This window comes from Cnephaeus nilssonii, assembly GCF_951640355.1.
Source record: "Cnephaeus nilssonii genome assembly, chromosome: 16".
In the NCBI taxonomy this organism is placed as follows: Eukaryota; Metazoa; Chordata; class Mammalia; order Chiroptera; family Vespertilionidae; genus Cnephaeus; species Cnephaeus nilssonii.
Genome location: NC_137087.1, coordinates 55,395,011 through 55,412,169, shown reverse-complemented (window position 1 = coordinate 55,412,169; position 17,159 = coordinate 55,395,011). Strand labels below are relative to the sequence as shown.

The window sequence follows — 17,159 nt, the reverse complement described above, 5'->3', positions numbered from 1 at the left end:
GTATGCCTGGCAGAACGGATGGAAGTGCAAAGGCCCTGGGGTGGGAATGTACTCTGTGCATTCAGGAAATACCAAGGAGGCCAGGGTGGCTGGAGAAAGCGAGCCGGGGAAGAGAAGTCAGAGAGGTGAGCACAAAGAGGGGGAGGGGCTGGACAGTACAGGGTCTTGTGGACTATTGTTTAAGGGTCTTGGCTGTCTTAGTTGGCTTGGGCTGCCATAACAAAATATCCTGGACTGGGTGGCTTATACAACAGTCATTTATTTCTCATTGTTCTGGAGGCTGGGAAGTCCAAGATTAGGGTGCCAGCCTGTTCATTTTCAGGTGAAATAACTTCTAAGGAGTATTTTGAGGTCTACTTCATTCACTAAATACAAATACTAATCCTAAATTATGTGGATTTTTTCCTATATCGCAGATCAGTAAACTGAGGCTTAGGGAGTTCTTGCACCAAACAGGAAGCTGATTATTGAAACTAACTATGCATCCTTCACTTTGAAGCCTTAGCTCATTAAAGCATCCAACATCCTGAATGTCTGTTAATACATAACTAATTCTATTGGCTAATGTTTTATTGAGAATTTATGCATCTAAATTCGTGAAAGATACTGGACTGTAGATTTCTCTATTTATTATTAAACTTTTTTTTACAGCAGTGTGGAGTTCACAGTAAAATTCTGTAGAAAGTACAACAAGTTCCCATATACCCTTGTCCCCAAAGCTCCCCCATCATCAGCAACCCCACTGGAGCAGTGCATTTGTTACAATGAGGAGCCTTCATGGACACATGGCGATGGCCCAAGTGCATCATGCCCATTAGAGCTCACTGACGGTGTTGTACACTCTAGGGCGGTGGTCGGCAAACCACGGCTCTGTTGACTAATGAGTTTGCCGACCACTGGACTAGACTAAATGTTACCATGTAGTTGGAAACTGTGAGGATTAGGCAATTGTGGCATATTGTGTGCAAAGAGGTAAAGGGTAGTATATGACAGTGGTCGGCAAACTCATTAGTCAACACAGCGGCAAACCGTGGCTCGTGAGCCGCATGTGGCTTGCGAGCCGCAGTTTGCCGACCACTACTCTAGGGATTTGGACAAATGTATAATGACATGTATTCACCATTGTAGTATCACACAAAGTAGTTTCATTGCCCTAAACATCCTCCATGCTCTGCCTAATTATCCGTCCCTCTCCCCAACCCCTGGCCACCTCCAATCTTTTCATTCTTCATAGTTTTGCCTTTTCAAGAATGTCACAGAGTTGGAATCATACACTGTGTAGCCTTTTCCAGGTTGGCTTCCTTCACTTACTGATATGCATTTAGGTTTCCTCCATGTCTTTCCTGGCTTGATAGCGCATTTCTTTTTCAGCGCTGAGTAATATTTCATTGTCTGCATGAACCACGGTTTCTTTATTCATTCATTTACTGAAGGATATCTCGGTGGCTTCCAAGTTTGGGCAATTGTGAATCAAGCCACTATAAATATCTGTGTGTAAGTTTCTGTGCAGACGTCAGTTTTCACTTCATCTGGGTAAATACCAAGAAATGCGATTTCTGGATCGTATGGTAAGACTATATTTAGTTTAAGAAGCTGCCAAATTGTCTTCCAAAGTGGCGGTGGCACTTTGCATTCCCACCCGCAGATGAATCAGACACTCTGTTGCTCCACATCCTCGCCAGCATTTGGTGGTGTCAGTGTTTTGGATTTTGGCCATTCCAATAGGTGTGTCGTGGTCTCTCATTGTTGTTTGAATTTGCATTTCTGTGAAGACATAGGCTGTGAGGCATAGTTTCATAAGCTGTTTTGCCATCTGTATATCTTCTTTGGGGAATTTTGTTTAGATCTTTTGCCAATTTTTTAAATCAGGTTATTGTGTGTGTGTGTTTATTGTTGAGTGTTAAAAGTTCTTTGTCTACTTTGGACACCAGTCCTTTATCAAATGCATCTTTTGCAAATATTTTATCCCATTCGGTAGCTTGTCATTGTCTTTCACAGAGCAGAAGTTTCTTTCATTTGAATGATGTCTAATTAAGTCTATCAATTGCTTCTTTGATGGGGGCGCTGCTGGTGTTGTAGCTAAAAGTCAGTGCCAAGATTATCTAGCTTTTCTCCCATGTTAATTTTCTCTCCTCTTTCTACTTTCCTACTGTGGAAGCTTAGATTACTGACTTTAGACATTTCCCCTTTTCTAATCTATGCATTCAATGCTATAGAATCCCCTCTCAGCACTGCTGCACTGTATCCCACCAATTTTGAAAAGTTGCATTTTCATTTTCATTTACTTCAAAATATTTTTAAATTTCTCTTGAGATTTCTTACTTGACCCATGTGTTATTTACAAGTGTGTTGTTTAATCTCTCCCTGCTTGGGGATTTTCCAGCTATCTGTCTGTTATTGATTTCTAGTTTAATTCCACTGTTGTCTGTAAACAGACACTGTATGATTTCTGTTTTTTATTTTAATTTGTTAAAGTGTGTTTTGTGGCCCAAAATATGGTCTATCTTGGTGAGTGTTCCCTGTGAGCTTGAGAGGAATGTGTTGTTGGATGAGCCCATCTATCAACGTCAATTAGATCCAGTTGGTTGATGGTGATGTCCTGTTCAACTCTGTCCTCACTGGTTTTCTACCTGCTGGATCTTCCTGCTTATTCCTAACAGAGCATGTTAAAGTCTCCAACTATAATATTAGGTTATTCCCTTTCTCCTTACAGTCCTATCCTTTCTTGTCTCATGTGTATTGGCCTTCTGTGGTTAGGCACATACACATTAAGAATTGTCATGCTTTCTCGGAGTGTCACCCCTGTTATGTAATGTCCCTCTTAACTGTCCTTGCTCTGGAGTCTGCTCTGTCTGAAACTGGGGTAGCTGCTCCTGCTTTCTTTTGATTAATGTTAGCAGGTACATCCCCCTTCTGTTGTGAGTGTGGATACATGCATCGAGACAAAGCCATGCTGGGTCCCAAAGCAACTGGCATGCAGAGCCCCCTTGTTAACCTGTGTGGACAGGTAGTGTGAACAGGAGAAATCATTTATTGTGTAAAGCTGCTAAGATCTGGTGGTTGTTACTGCATCAGAACCTGGCCTGTGTGGGGTGGGGGGGGGGAGGGGGAAGGAGCCTGGCCTGGCACACACACACACACACACACACACTGAATACCTATGTGTGTGGGGTGTGGGGTGACCCAGGGCCAAGGGGGGATGCAGTCTCTTTCCCTGAAGAGCTGACAATCTGGTTTGGCAGATAAGATATCCAGATCCAGATGATGTATAATGATAACAGAACAAGAGTGGGCAAATAATTTGACAGCAAAATGACAAGACACTTGTGTACTGCAGCCTTAAGAAGGAATGGGTCAGGCAGGGTCCCGATGCGTGTAAGAAAGGCTCACGTGCCAAGTGTCTCCTCTGGGCCCCTCCAGATTCACTCCTTAGTCTTCTCCTCCTTGCCCTCTGCCCCCTGGGCTGGCCTGTCTGTCCTACATGCACAGGCTCCTTTCCCTCCGGCTCCTGGTCTGGCTGGGTCAATGGGAGTGGGGGGAGGGCGGGGCAGGAGATTGGAGGGAAGGAGGAGAGTGAAGCTAGAAGGTTTAACTGCTGGCTGGCTCCCATCTCACGGGGTCTCAGGCTGGCTGTACCCCTCAGCTGAAGGTCCCAGCCCCTCCCAAAATGACCGACTCCACCTGACTGTCTCCTTCCAGATTCCCGTAAGGCTCTCTTCCCTCCCCCGCAGGCCCAGGGCTGGTAAGAGCCCCCAGTCAGCCATTAGCCCTACCCCTGCACTATGCCTTTTGGCCGCCCCATATCCTGCCCACGTCTCTTTGCCAGGCCTCCTTAAATTGCCCTATTTTGAGTGTGCCATCTGCCTCCCGATGGCCCCGACTGATAGAGCTCACTTCGGAGAGCCGGCGCTGGGAAGGAAATGGTCCTGCTCTGTCTAATTACAGGGTCAGCTGGTACAAGAGGCAGGAGGTTTTGACAGAGGATGAATTCTTCATGAAGAAATGAATTATTCAATGGCTTTGCTTCTCCCACCCAACCTGGAAGATTCTGCTCTAAATGGGGAAAGGGTTAGAGGCAAAGCGCTGGCCTCTTTGTGCCCAGGACGATGGGCCTGATGGAGCCACCGTCTCACAAAGCCCTTTGCAAAGACAGGGGCCACCAGAGCCACCCAGGTCACCTCCAAGGTCACCTCCAAGGAGCTGCCCCAAACCGCACACTCTGGCAAGGTTGACCCTAGAATTCCAGCCACTGTTTTCAACTTGGTGACAGAAGTCTGATTTCTAGGTGCTCAAGGAAAGTTCTAGACCTTTCTTTTTTGAGTTGCCATGTATATATAGTGTAGAGCTGCTATATCCTATATAATAAAAGGCTAATATGCAAATCGACTGAAAGGTGGGACGACAGGTCGCTATGACACTCACTGACCACCAGGGGACAGACGCTCAACACAGGAGCTGCCCCAAGGTGGTCAGTGTGCTCCCACAGGGGGAGCGCTGCTCACCCAGAAGCCAGGCTCACAGCTGGCAAGTGCAGCAGTGATGGCAGGAGCCTCTCCTGCCTCGGCGGCAGCGCTAAGGATGCCCAACTGTCGGCGGGTCTAAGCTGGCAGTCAGACATCCCTCGAGGGCTCCCGGACTGCGAGAGGGTGCAGGCCAGACTGAGGGACCCCCTCCACCCCCAAGTGCATGAATTTCATGCACTGGGCCTCTAGTATATATATAAAATCTTTGCCACAACCCTAACCACTGGCAGTTCTTCTTTTCCTGCCTTGGGATTCCTATGGCAAATTCACCGGATTTATTCATTGGTTGGTTGGGTTGGTTTTCCCATGTAGAAAGCCAAAGGGACTTATGAAAGAGTCGGATTTGGCAGAGTTCTGGGCCCTGTTCTCCCTTGCCCACCCCACCCTTCAGGGCCCCCAGCTCCTTAGCGAAACCCCCCTCTGGGACGAGGCTGGCACCTGGAGCCCCAGCATATCCCAAGCAGCTGGAATGAGAGACACTCGCTTGCCGCTGCAGGGGCTGGATCCGGGGGCGGGTCTGCTCGGGCACGCCAGGATGTAAAGTCAGAGGAAGCGCAGGCCCTTTGGAAGATTTAGGAGCTCTTGGCTGTCACTGGTTTTTACTGTGTTGTCACTGACATCTGTTTGTGTGCTCTCAGAGCAGGTAGGCGATGGGGAGGATGATGGAGGGTGTTCCTAGGTGCCTGGGCCGCACAGCTATGCGGATGAGGAGAGACCCAGCAGAGGGGGTGGGATTCCTTGGCAGTCTAAGGATCCTATTGGCTCCTTCAGTGCCAGAGGGCGCATGCCAGGGCCCGGGGTGATAAAAGTCCCTGCACTATAGATGCATGAGCAACTCCCTTGAATTATAATAAAAACGTGCCTCTCAAGGAAACAAACACCAATCCAATCAGCAAGCAGCAGAGGTCTCTCATCGCGAGGCTGAAGGAAGGCAGCGTTAGTGAGTGTGCAAGAGTTTCGGGAAAGGAGAGGGGTGATGAGGAGGCAGGGAGGGCCAGAGTGCACGCCAGGCCACCTGGTCCTTTGGGCCAGATGCTGGGATGCACATTCGGGATGGGAGAGGCAGCGCTAGATTCTCTTCCAGAGAAGACCAGACTGAGGCTCCCCGGGCCAGGGCACTGGAGGAGCACCCTCACTGCCATCCGGACCTGGGGAACGAGTCTCCCTCCCAGGGGGCAGGGAGAAGGCACAAGAGAAGGCCACACCCCTGCTAACGCCTTGATTTTGAACACCTGGCTTCCAAAACTGTGAGACAATACATGGCTGTAGTTTCAGGGAGTGAGACACAGTCCCTGTCCTCAAACTGTCCACCTCAGGGAGGACTCTGAGTAATAGAACCCTAGCCGGCGATCAACAGAGCGCTCCCAGGGCTTGGCTTGGCTTGTGCTCCTCCCCGCCCCCCTGGGTTCGAGGTCTGTTGTCCCATTTTACAAACGAGGAACCTGAGGCTCCGCGCAAGGTGACCAAGGCCAGGCCTGCAGGCTGCCAGTGAGACAGGGCCTGCACTCGCTCTGTGTGAGAAGAGGGAGCTCTGAGTGACCCCGCAGAGCAGTGCGGGGCGAGGAACAGTGTCAGAGCTGCTGCAGGAAGGACTCCGAGAGGGTCCAGCGGGCAAAGCAGAAGGGAAGCAATTCCTGGAGCAGGCGCAGCGTGTGCAGTGAAAGCGTGCAGTGAGGGGGCATGCGACCTTGGACCTCTGCTTCATTCTGGACTCGAAGGGGCTTCCGAGCTGTAAAGAGAGGCAGGGCGAGATTACCAAGAGCTGGGAGTGGCCACCTCAGGAGTGGAACTTCTGGAAGCAACCAGGAGCCACTGCCAGTTGTTAAGTAGGGGAGAGAGCACCTGAAAGGTCACAGGCCAGCAGGAGCGAGCCATAGGGTCGGTGCCCTGGGTGGAGCCATCCTGGGCCCAGAAGGTTCCTGGAGGAGCGCCCCCTGTCGGAAAGGAGGATCCGACTAGGCCCAGCCCCCCACGGAAGGCAGCAGTTGCAAGGGGAAGGCGGTTGTCAAATGAAGCCACGGACAGAGAACATGAAACCTGGGGCGTTTTGGACTCGGCGCAGGTTTCCCCTGCAGCCCCCGCAGCGTGGGGAGCTGAGGGAGAAAGAGCGAGGAGAGGGGCGGAGGTACTGGGCGAGTCTGTCTCCGGGGGCCCTCTGCTCTGACTGCCCTGCTGTACTTGTCTGCTTGTTAATCCTCTCCGAGGATATTTCCCCATTGGTTTTCAGAGAGAGTGGAAGAGAGAAGGAAAGACAAAGAGGAATATCGATGTGAGAGAAACACATGAATCGGTGGCCTCCTGCACACGCCCCGACCAGGGCCCGGGCCAGGGAGGAGCCTGCAACTGCAATACGTGCCCGTGACCAGAATCGAACCCAGGACCCTTCAGTCAGAAAGGCCAATGCTCTGTCCACTGAGCCAAACCGGCTAGGGCTTCCCTGCTATGCTTGGATGCTCCAGAACTCGCCTCTGCGTAGGCATCCCCACACCCCCAGCCATTGCCACCCCACTCAGCTTCCGGTCCCACCCCCAGGCCCAGTTTCCCACAGGAGTCTGGGGGACCCCACATGTCACGGCCCCGTCTCCTCTCTGGATCTAGATTCCACCGAGAACCACCCAGAACCTGCATCATTCTCGATGGAAGGAAAGAGAGCCTGCATTCCTCCTTTGGCTGGGGTTTTCACCGGGACTGGTTTTCATTAGCTTTTCAAGTGGAAAATAGACTCTGCCCAGTGGAAAGTTGCCACTTATGTGCAGCGAGTCATTGTTCATTTAATATTTGTATGTGGAATGACCCAAGTCCCAGTCTGCTGGGGCCCCGGCCAGGCCCGGGGAGTGGGGTTTAGAAACCTTCCTGGCAGGCGTTGTTGGAGGAGGCGGGGCCGGTTGCCCCTCATTAAACTTGAGGATTGAGGACGCCTGGGAGGCCTGAGCCATCGGCTCTCCACTGCCCAGCCCAGGCTGCAGGGCGCGGACCCCCTTCCTAGTCTCGTCCTTCCAGGCCAAGCCCCAGCTCACCTGGCGAGAAGCCGCCCAAAGCCTCCTCTGGCTCCTAGCCTGACCTCACTCTGGGAAGGAGGCAAATAGAAAACTAAACCGGGAAAGGAATCCAGTTAATAAAACGCCAAGCCACGCTGCTTTGTGGAACCAGACGGGGCCCTCCCTCCAGGTGCCAACTCTGTGGGGGCTGAGACCAAGAGGGGTCTAGGCTCCGGGGACATGGAGTGGCAGGCTAAGCTGCAGGTTAGAGGAGGACAGACAGGGGGTGCAGACTGAGAAAGGAAGTGGGAGACAGGGAATGGGAGATAGCAGGGCACAGAGAGACAGGAAGTGGAGAGAGAGACAGGAAGTGGAGCGTCTTGGCCAGTGGAGGTGGAAATGGCCAGCAGGGGCCAATGTTACTGAACACCCCTCTGCCAGCTGGACTCCCATGCAAGGGGACGAGGAGACTTTAAGTTTCTACCAGAAAAATTCGAGCCTGGAGATCACTTAAGCTTTCCTGGGACTCTGCCAGCCGTCTCCGGGGTCTTGTCAAATTTTCCACCTTCTCCCTTTGCAAGTGGAAACTCAGCCTCCATCACGGAACCCCCATCCTCAACACCAGCTCTTTGCAACTATTCTGTGATGCGGGAGGGTTTGTGCATGAAGATGTGAGGGTAAGGGATTTCTAGGGACTGGCTGGGGCGATACTCTTCCCTGCCCCCTCCCGCCCATCCACGTACAAAACACTCTTGTTCAGAAGGCACTTCCTGGATCGGGGACAAAAAATTAGGGGTTGGGATGTCCTGCTTTGACCCCCCAGGAAAAACCAGGCATCTAGGAGCCCGGGACACGTTTCGCACGGCTTAGGATGGCAGCTCCTCCTCAGGAAGTCAGGACTTTTTCCTACTTTATTGTGTAAACATAGAACCAAACCACCACTATGTACTCAGCCCATGGTCTTGCCCTGTCTCTTCTAACCCTTCTGAGGATCCTATTGCAATGTGTATCACTGATTTTTTTCTTTAATGCTTATAAAACCACATTGACCTACTGGCTCCTTTTCGCCCAGACAAAACTGGGACATTATTATTCCTAAGCTAGCTTTTTTTTTAAAGTTAGCAATATGCCCTGGGTATGGCTCCAGCTCATGAGATGTGGATCTGACTTGTTCTTTTTGAACAGCTGCGTTGCTTCCCATGTGTGGACGTACCGGTGTCTTAGTCCGTTTGGACTGTTATAACCAAAATATTGGACAGGGTCCCTTATAACCAACAATAATTAACATAAATAACAGCTCTGGAGCCTGGGGAGTTCAAGACCATGGTGCTGACAGATTTGGTGTCTAGTGAGAGCCCAGCCCCTGGTTCATAGAAGGAGGGCAGAGGGCGAGGGAGCTTCCTGGGGCCTTTTTACCCCATGCATGGCAGCACAGTGACACATGACAACTGGCTTAAAAAATACGACAGTAGCCCTAGCCAGTTTGGCTCAGTGGATAGAATGTCAGCCTGCAGACTGAAGGGTCCCAAGTTCGATCCCAGTCAAGGGCACATGCCTGGGTTGCAGGCTCGGTCCAACATGCAGGAGGCAGCCAATCAATGATTCTCTCTCATCATTGATGTTTCTCTCTCTCTCGCCCTTCCTCTCTGCAATCAATAAAAATATATTTAAAAAAGAAAAAGAAAAGAAAACAGAAGCTACGGAAAGGCCCATGGATGCAGCAAAAACAGCGGAGAGACCCGGCCACGCCCCCCAGACCTGGGCACCGTGTCCCGGGGCTACCCGCGCTCAACTGCTCGCTGGGAGGACCCTGCCGGACCACCCCGGGCCAGACAGAGCGCGGCTCTGGTGCTTGCAGCAGGAAGAAGTTGCTCTGAAGTCTCGCCCTGTGATGCTCCTGCAGGTCCCACAGCAGCCGCAGCCAGTCTTAGTGAGGTTTATTGGAAAACAAAAACAAATCCGCTTATTCTCCGTGTGAAATGGGTTGTGTTTGGCCTCAATCCCCCGTGGCCGGCAGCGCTGCCAGCTGCCCGTCCCTGCTGACCGTCGGAGCGAAGGTTACGTCCCCTCCCTAATGACGCGAAGCAGAAGTCCAGTAATGCATTCAGCGCAGCGAAAACTTAATCCCAAATATCATTTTTCCTCCGACGAGGAAGGTTAACCCGCTGAAGATTCAATTCGACAAACACTGTCTCCGAATTGAGGTCATTCGTTTCCTTAATTGTAACGTTGCCGCTTCTCACCCCACCTCCTGACCAACGCCCAGGGCCCGGCTCTCGGCTGGGTTCTCTTCATCCGATTTCCTGCTTCCCTCCTGGCCAGGGAAGCCGGGATGCAGTGGGGACTGGCAGGGATGCCACCTGGAGCTCCCTGATCACAGGCATTTATGGGCCAGCAGGGGTCCCAGGCACTGGGGGTGCTGGGACACTGGGGGAGCCTTGTGTGCAGGTGGCCCTGGGCCTTGTGGGGGAAATGGGGGAAGGAAGGCCCCTGGACAGCCGGAGTGGGCCCCGTGCTAGCCGGGCTTCCCCAGAAACAGAACCATGAGGAAGTACGGAGAGGCCGTCCTCGGGAACTGGCTCACATGGGGCGGAGGCTGACACGTCCCAGGATCTGCAGGGCGAGTGGGTGAGCTGGGGCCTCGGAGGAGCCGGTCCCAGTGCCTGAGGAGCAGGAGAGTGGCCCGGGGGAGGTCCAGTCCAAGAGCCAATGCTCCCGTTCCAGGGCGAAGGCAGCCCGGGAGGAGGCATTCTCTCCAACTCAGAGGAGGGTCTGCCTTTTGCTTCTACTCGGGCCTTCAACTGACTGGGCGAGGCCCACCCACCGCAAGGAGGGCAAGTTGTACTTTGCTTTCCTCAGGCTACCGATGTCCATGTTATTCTCACACCGAAACAGCCTCCCAAAGCACCCAGCGTGATGTTTGACCACCCTGTGGCCCAGGCCAGTTGTTGACACATAAAATTAATCATCACAGGCACCCAAGGGAAAAGGGAGACAGAGTATGTCTGAAGGGGAAGGGAAACGGTGGTGCTCGCTGTGAAGCAAGGGGAAGCTGAAAACTGGATGCCCACCTCAGGCTGGGGGTGGTGTCGGGGCTGGGGGTGGTGTCCAGGGCTGGGGGTGGTGTCCGGGCTGGGGGTGGTGTCCGGGGCTGGGGGTGGTGTCGGGGCTGGGGGTGGTGTCGGGGCTGGGGGTGGTGTCGGGGCTGGGGGTGGTGTCGGGGCTGGGGGTGGTGTCTGGGTTGGGGGTGGTGTCGGGGCTGGGCGCTTTCCTCTGTGAGTTCTTCCTGAGTCGCACAGCAAAGGGGACCATGAGGTGAAGACCATGAGGCTAACTTGTAGGGCCTACAGGGCCTGGACCAGTGGTCGGCAAACTCATTAGTCAACAGAGCCAAATATCAATAGTACAATGATTGAAATTTCTTTTGAGAGCCAAATTTTTTAAATTTAAACTTCTTCTAACGCCACTTCTTCAAAATAGACTCGCCCAGGCCGTGGTATTTTGTGGAAGAGCCACACTCAAAGGGGCCAAAGAGCCACATGTGGCTCGCGAGCCACGGTTTGCCGACCAGTGGCCTGGACCATTAGAAGGCCAGACCATTGGGCAACTCCCAACCCTGGGAACAAGCAGAACCTTCCCCCAGCTGCTGGGCTTTTCAAGACAAGGCTACATTTTAGACCCAGCTGTCTCCACTCCTGACTTGATGGGTTTCTTTGACTTGATGGGTTGATGTTGAGTCTCTAAACAATCAACAGTGAGAATAAAGGACATTCACCAAGGAGAAAAGGAAGGACCTGGAATTCAGAGAATCTGCCCGGGACCCTGGACCAGGCAAGAATCATCTCATTTAGCAGGTGAGGAAGGCCCGGGTGGCCCTCCTGCGATCAATCATAACTAATCAGATCATCACCAACATAGCTGAGTTCCTACGATGAGCCTGACCCGGTGCTTTATGGTCTTCACTCATTTAATCCATTAATGACATTCATTGGAACAACCCCCAGAGGTGAGAACCATTATTCTTCCCATTTTATAGATGGAGAGACTGAGGCACACAGGCATGAACTGACATGGGGCCACACAGCTACTGAGGGGGTAGAGCTGGGATTTAAATCCTAACAGTCCTTCCAGAATTAACCACTCCACTATGCCGCCTCCTCCCATGAGTGGGGTCCCCATGTGGGGTCCCCGGATGTGGGTTATACACTGGGCACCCAGGGAATTGAGCCTGAGGGCGCAGCTGAGTGGAGTGAGGAGCAGGCTGCCTTCCTCCTGAGTCCCGCTGGCTTCACCTCCCTCCTGCCGGGCCACAGGCAGCCTCTGAAAGCAAACTACCAACAAAATTAGGAGAGCCCGGCCAGCATGGCTCAGTGGTTGAGCATCAACCTATGAACCAAGAGGTCAGGGTTTGATTCCCAGTGAGGGCATATGCCCAGGTTGCAGGCTCAATCCCAAGGAGGCAGCCGGTCAATGATGCTCTCTCATTAATGTTTCTATCTCCCTCTCCCTCTCCCTTCCTCTCTGAAATCAACAAATAATATTTTTAAAAAGAAGAAAATTAGGAGAAAATGAGACAGGCACCTCCTGCAGGGCTGAGGACAGGGCATGAGTGCCCCAAGCTGCAGGGAGGGCTGACATGTGAGAACAGGCTGGATGAGAAGCTATTTCCTGTCTGAGGGTCCTATAGCCTCTTGTGCCCCCTCTGGTTCCCCAATTACATCTGTAAACCCCACAGTGACAGGGATTCTGAATCCTCTCAACACACAGCGGACAGTCCATCAACCCAGCCGCCCCTCCGCTCCCAACCGCCGTGGCCACACTTCCTAGGCCAACCCTGGGCTTGCCTTTATCCCCAAGGAAAACAGCTAAGTCTGCCGGTCGAGTCCAGAGCAAGCGCTGAATTTTAATTCTGGATTTAATTCCATGTGCCAGGAGCCATGCGGAGATGGATTAGCAGCCCTGACATTCAGCCTCTAGTCTTTGGCAAAAGCAACATAAATGAGCACCCACCCAGGCCAGCCCTGGGGACGTCTCCCTGTGACTCAGGTAGTGCTTCTGGGTGACCCCTCCGTGCCAGTTCACCATCCTCTGGCCATCACTCTGCCCACCCAGGAGCAGGGCTCAGCAACATGACGGGGAGGCAGCGGAGGGAAGGACACAGCAGAAATAAGAGGTATAATACCGACGGCCCCGGATTCCTGGGTGGGAGGTTTCCCTCCTCAGGGCTCTTGCTGGGCATCAGCACACCCCAAACTAGGGGAGCAACTGAAGCTTATATTGGTCAGGACTCTCCAGAAGAACGGAACCAAGAAGAGATGGTGCCATTTAAGCTGGCAGGCTCAAGACCCCGGAAGAGCTGGTATTTCAGTTTGAGTTCAAAGGCAGGAGGGGACTGATGTCCCAGGTCCACAGGCAGGCAGGAGGAATTCTCTCTAACTTGTGAAAGGGCCAATCTTTTTGTTCCATTCAGGCCTTCAACTGATTAGGTAAAACCCACCCACGCAGTAGGGAGGGCAACCTGCTTTACTCAGTCTCCTGGTTCAAATGCTGATCGCGGTGGGAATTGCCCTCTTCTTGCATCTGTACCATTGCTCTGAGCAGAGAGCCCCCCAGGTAGCTGCTGCCTCTTCGGCCTGACCCCACAATGAGATTCATGGAGTCGTCAGACATGCAACTTGCAGCAAAGATGCCCAGTTAAGCCCAGATGCCACATGTCAGGCTGGCTCTGGAGGCACCGGCATCTGCTTCCTACACCCTAAAAACTCAGGAGTGAAGAACAGGAAAATAAGAGACAGTTGTGCGGGTCACAGAACTACACCATGAGCACAGCCTTGCTGCCTCCCTCGTCCCCAGACCCTGGATCCAGAGGCCAGTTCTGCTGAGGGCGGGGTGCGCCCTTCCCTGCTCCGCATCTGGGTCATGGCTTTGCTAAGTGTTTGTTCTCAGCAGGCTGAAGTAAGCAGTGACTAAGCTTGGAAGTCATAAAACCTGGTAATAAACCTGTCAGTGGGGCTGACCCTGGCTGGGTGTCTTCTGCAGCCGGGCAAGGCCTCTTGCCTCCAGCTCCTCCAACTACCGCGGGCAGTCCCTGCCTGGAACCCACACAGCTCCCAAGGTCCTGCAGCTTCCCAGGAGCATCCAGCTGGGATCCACTGCGGATCACAGAGCAGGGATGAGCCTGGGGAGGAAGAGGGACCAAGATCAGTGTGACCAGAGGACCTAGACTCGGTCCCTCTCTGAAGCCCTTGCTGAATCTCTGGGCAAGAAACCCTGGGATTTAATGCAAGTCCTGTCTTCCCGGCGATTTCCCACTCAGCCCATAGCAGTGCCCTCTGCCTCCTGTGGACAGTGCACGCACAGTGGCCATGAGACCCAGGGTCAGGAGCCAGACCAGCTCAGCTCAGCTCGGCTCAGTCACATGACTTGGGCAGGAAGCCTCACCTTGCTTAGCCTCAATGTTTTTTAGCTATAAAATGGGAATGATCGTATCACCTGCCATGCCTGGCCCACGGGCATTTGGCAAGCCTCAAATAGAATAATATATTCAGAGGATTTGAAAAAGGGCAAAGTGCCACAGAACAATGAAGAATAATGTCTTGAGTTCAACCCAACAGACATTTACCAAGTGCCAGGTTTGTGCCAGGTTCTTGCCAGGCACTGTCTTGGCACCAGAGATGAGAGAGAGAGAGAGAGAGAGAGAGAGCTGCTACACCCTTGGGCTGAGCACTCTGCTGGGAGCTTGGAGGAGACAAAATGTATGCTAATAGCAGCACTAACACCATGAATAATAACAGCCCCATTCCCTGGGTGCTAGCTGCTGGCCAGGCTTGAGCTAAGTACTTAATAGGCATTTAATCCTTGAAAAACTATGCAAGGCAGGCATTGTTGTTCCCATTGTGCAGATGAGGAAACTGAGGCTCAGTGGGGTGAATTCCTTTGCCAAGGTGATTCAGTAAAGAGGTGGCAGGTCATCTCTCCCCTCCTCCTTGTCTTCCTCCTCCTCTTCCCTCTCTTCCTCCTGCCTCTCTTCTTTCCAAACTCCTGGATCCAGGGATGGTCTTATAGCTCCCCCTAAGCCTGCCTCTACTAAGTCAGGGCAGGCTGCACTGTCCCAGGGAGGGGAGGGAGCGAGTGGGAGGGCGCGCGGCTGCGGGTGTAAACACGGAACCTGTGTGAGGGAAGAGCCTCCATCGGGTGGTTCTGTCCATGCGAATCCTCTCTGAGGCCATGGCTGCTGCAGGCTCCGGCACTCAAAATCCTCCGGCAGACTGTCCGGGCACAGACTGCCCTGGTGGGGAGAAGGGGGGGTCCCTGAAGAAAACCCCCAAACCAAGAGGGAGCGAGGGAGATGGAACTGGCGTTTTGTCCTCAGCGGAGGCGGGGCTTCCTCCAGCACAGCTTCTGGCCCCGCTCCCAGGGGGACCTCTGAGGGGCTGTTACAGTCCCCTGTCCAGCGGCCCGGGTGCTGCATCAGGGCATCTGAGCTCGGGCCTGGGGCATGGATCTGACACGCCTTCCAGGTTGTTCCCATCTGGCACTAGCCACCTGCCTCCAAGAAGGAAGCTGGCACAACCCTGGGGCTGTTGGGACACACAAACCCTAGACTTTGACCATTGAATTCATTTTTGTGCATTTTGCTCTCCTTCCTTCTGCTCAAGAGAGCTGGAATAACATAGGAAGGCCCTGCCGGGGACCTTGCAGGACCTGTCACAGTGCGGGCTGCTGACAGGACTCAGGGAGGACAGGAGGCCTGTGGCTCCGTCCAGCTCATCTACACACAATGAGCCCATCAATCAGTCAGCACCCGTCCTCTTCCGCCCACACCGCCCTCTCCTCTCGGTGCTGGTGCCCCTGCCCTGTCTCCAGGCCCCAGGCTGGCCGGAGCTCACCTGGCAGGCTTGGGGAAAGCCTTGGGAGCCTTGGCCTGGCCTGCCAGGAGGTGACCTGGGTTCTGGAAGCGCCTCACCTGTCCCTCTGCTCAGGTTGACCCCGTCTCCCAGATAGGTGAGCAGCCTCCTGACCAGTGGCTCCCTCACGTGGAGGTCACAGCATGCCTGACCAAACTGGCACTTATTTTTAAAAACACAGACTGGCCCAAGCCAGGCCTCCTTTTCCTGCTGTGGAACCTCGGCCAGGTCCTCTCACCGAGCTGGTGTTCTCGGAGATGGGAGAAGAGAGACACTACTTTGAGGTCTTTCATGGAGATGAAAGAGAAGACACTGCTGCAAACATCGCAGCTCCTAGAAGGCCTTCGCACCGCGTCCCTCTCTTGCTGCCCCCCAACACCCCCCTACCCCCGCCTCCTCTCCGCCACGCTGGCTCCCCGCTCCTCAAGGAAGAGGCTGCCTTTAGCTTCCCAGCAGCCCAGGTCCTGCCCTGGAAGCTTCTCCAGCTTCTCAGAGGGCTGGGCCCAACAGAGTTGGCTTATGTTTTACTTGTTAAGAGTTCGAGGATGGTGGTGACTGAGGGAAGACTCACTTCCCTGGGCTGTGGTTCCCAGAAGCCAAGAGGACTTAGATCCAGCTCTAACCAGACTTCTGGGCCAAGCATCATTGCTCCCACCCATGAGCACTTGATGCGCCCCTTGCTGCTCTGAAGACTCAGGGGACGTAGCGTGAAGCCCTGTCCCCAGGGACTGTCAGCCAGAGGAGACAGCCTCATGGCCATGGAGCAAAGGGCTGCCATGGGAGTCCTCACGGCGGCTGTTGGAGCCAAAGGTGGGAATGGGAATTTCTGCGTGGGGAGAAGAGAGCAGCACTGGCTTCCATAAGGGGGCCCTCATTGTGAGAAGAGTGAGTTCAGACTTGGCCAGGCGGAGGAGGAGGTGAAAGCAGCGGAGTGGAGGCATTGAGGGAACCCCAGGTGTTCAGTGTGTTGGATCAGAGGGGAGAACACAGGCGTTCAGCGTAGTGAATAAGCGTGGTGGCCACAGATGTTCAGTGTGGTAGTTTAGAGGGGAGGCCCCAGGTGTTCAGTGTGGTTTAGAGGGAGGTCCCAGATGTTCAGCGTGATAGATTACAGGGGAGGCCCCAGGTGTACAGCATGGTGGATTACAGGGGAGTCCCCAGGTGTTCAAGTGGTGGATTACAGGGGAGGCTCCAGGTGTTCAGTTTGAGAGATTACAAGGGAGGTCCCAGATGTTCAGTGGGGTGGATTACAGGAGAGGCCCCAGGTGTTTAGCATGGTTGATTATAGGTGGGCCACAAGTGGTCAGGGTAGTGGATTACTGTCAGGCCCCAGGTGATCAGCATGGTGGATTAGAGGGAGGCCCCAGGTGTTCAGCATGGTGGATTACAGGTGAGCCCCAGGTGGTCAGGGTGGTGGATAATAGGGGGTCCCCAGGTGTTCAGCATGGTGGATTAGAGGGGAGACCCCAGGTGGTCAGGGTGGTGGATTACAGGGGTTCCCCAGGTGTTCAACCTGGTGGATTATAAGGGATGCCCCAGGTGTTCAGCGGGGCAAATAAAGGGGGGCCCCAGGTGATCAGCGTGGTTGATTATAGGTGGCCCAAGTTGGTCAGGGTGGTGGATTAGAGGGTGGGGCCAGGTGTTCAGCGTTGTGGATTACATGGTAAGCCCCAGGTGTTCAGCCTGGTGGATTATAGAGAAGGCCCCAGGTGTTCAGCGTGGTGGATTACAGGGGGGCCCCAGATGTTCAG

At 53.5% G+C, this 17,159-nt stretch overlaps 1 long non-coding RNA gene across 2 annotated transcripts in view; it reads right to left on the bottom strand.

Moving 5' to 3' along the window:
- The window catches only part of LOC307112692, a 67,544-nt gene that overhangs the window by 1,442 nt on the left and 48,943 nt on the right, over positions 1–17,159 (bottom strand). The gene's annotated exons all lie outside the window — the stretch shown is intronic.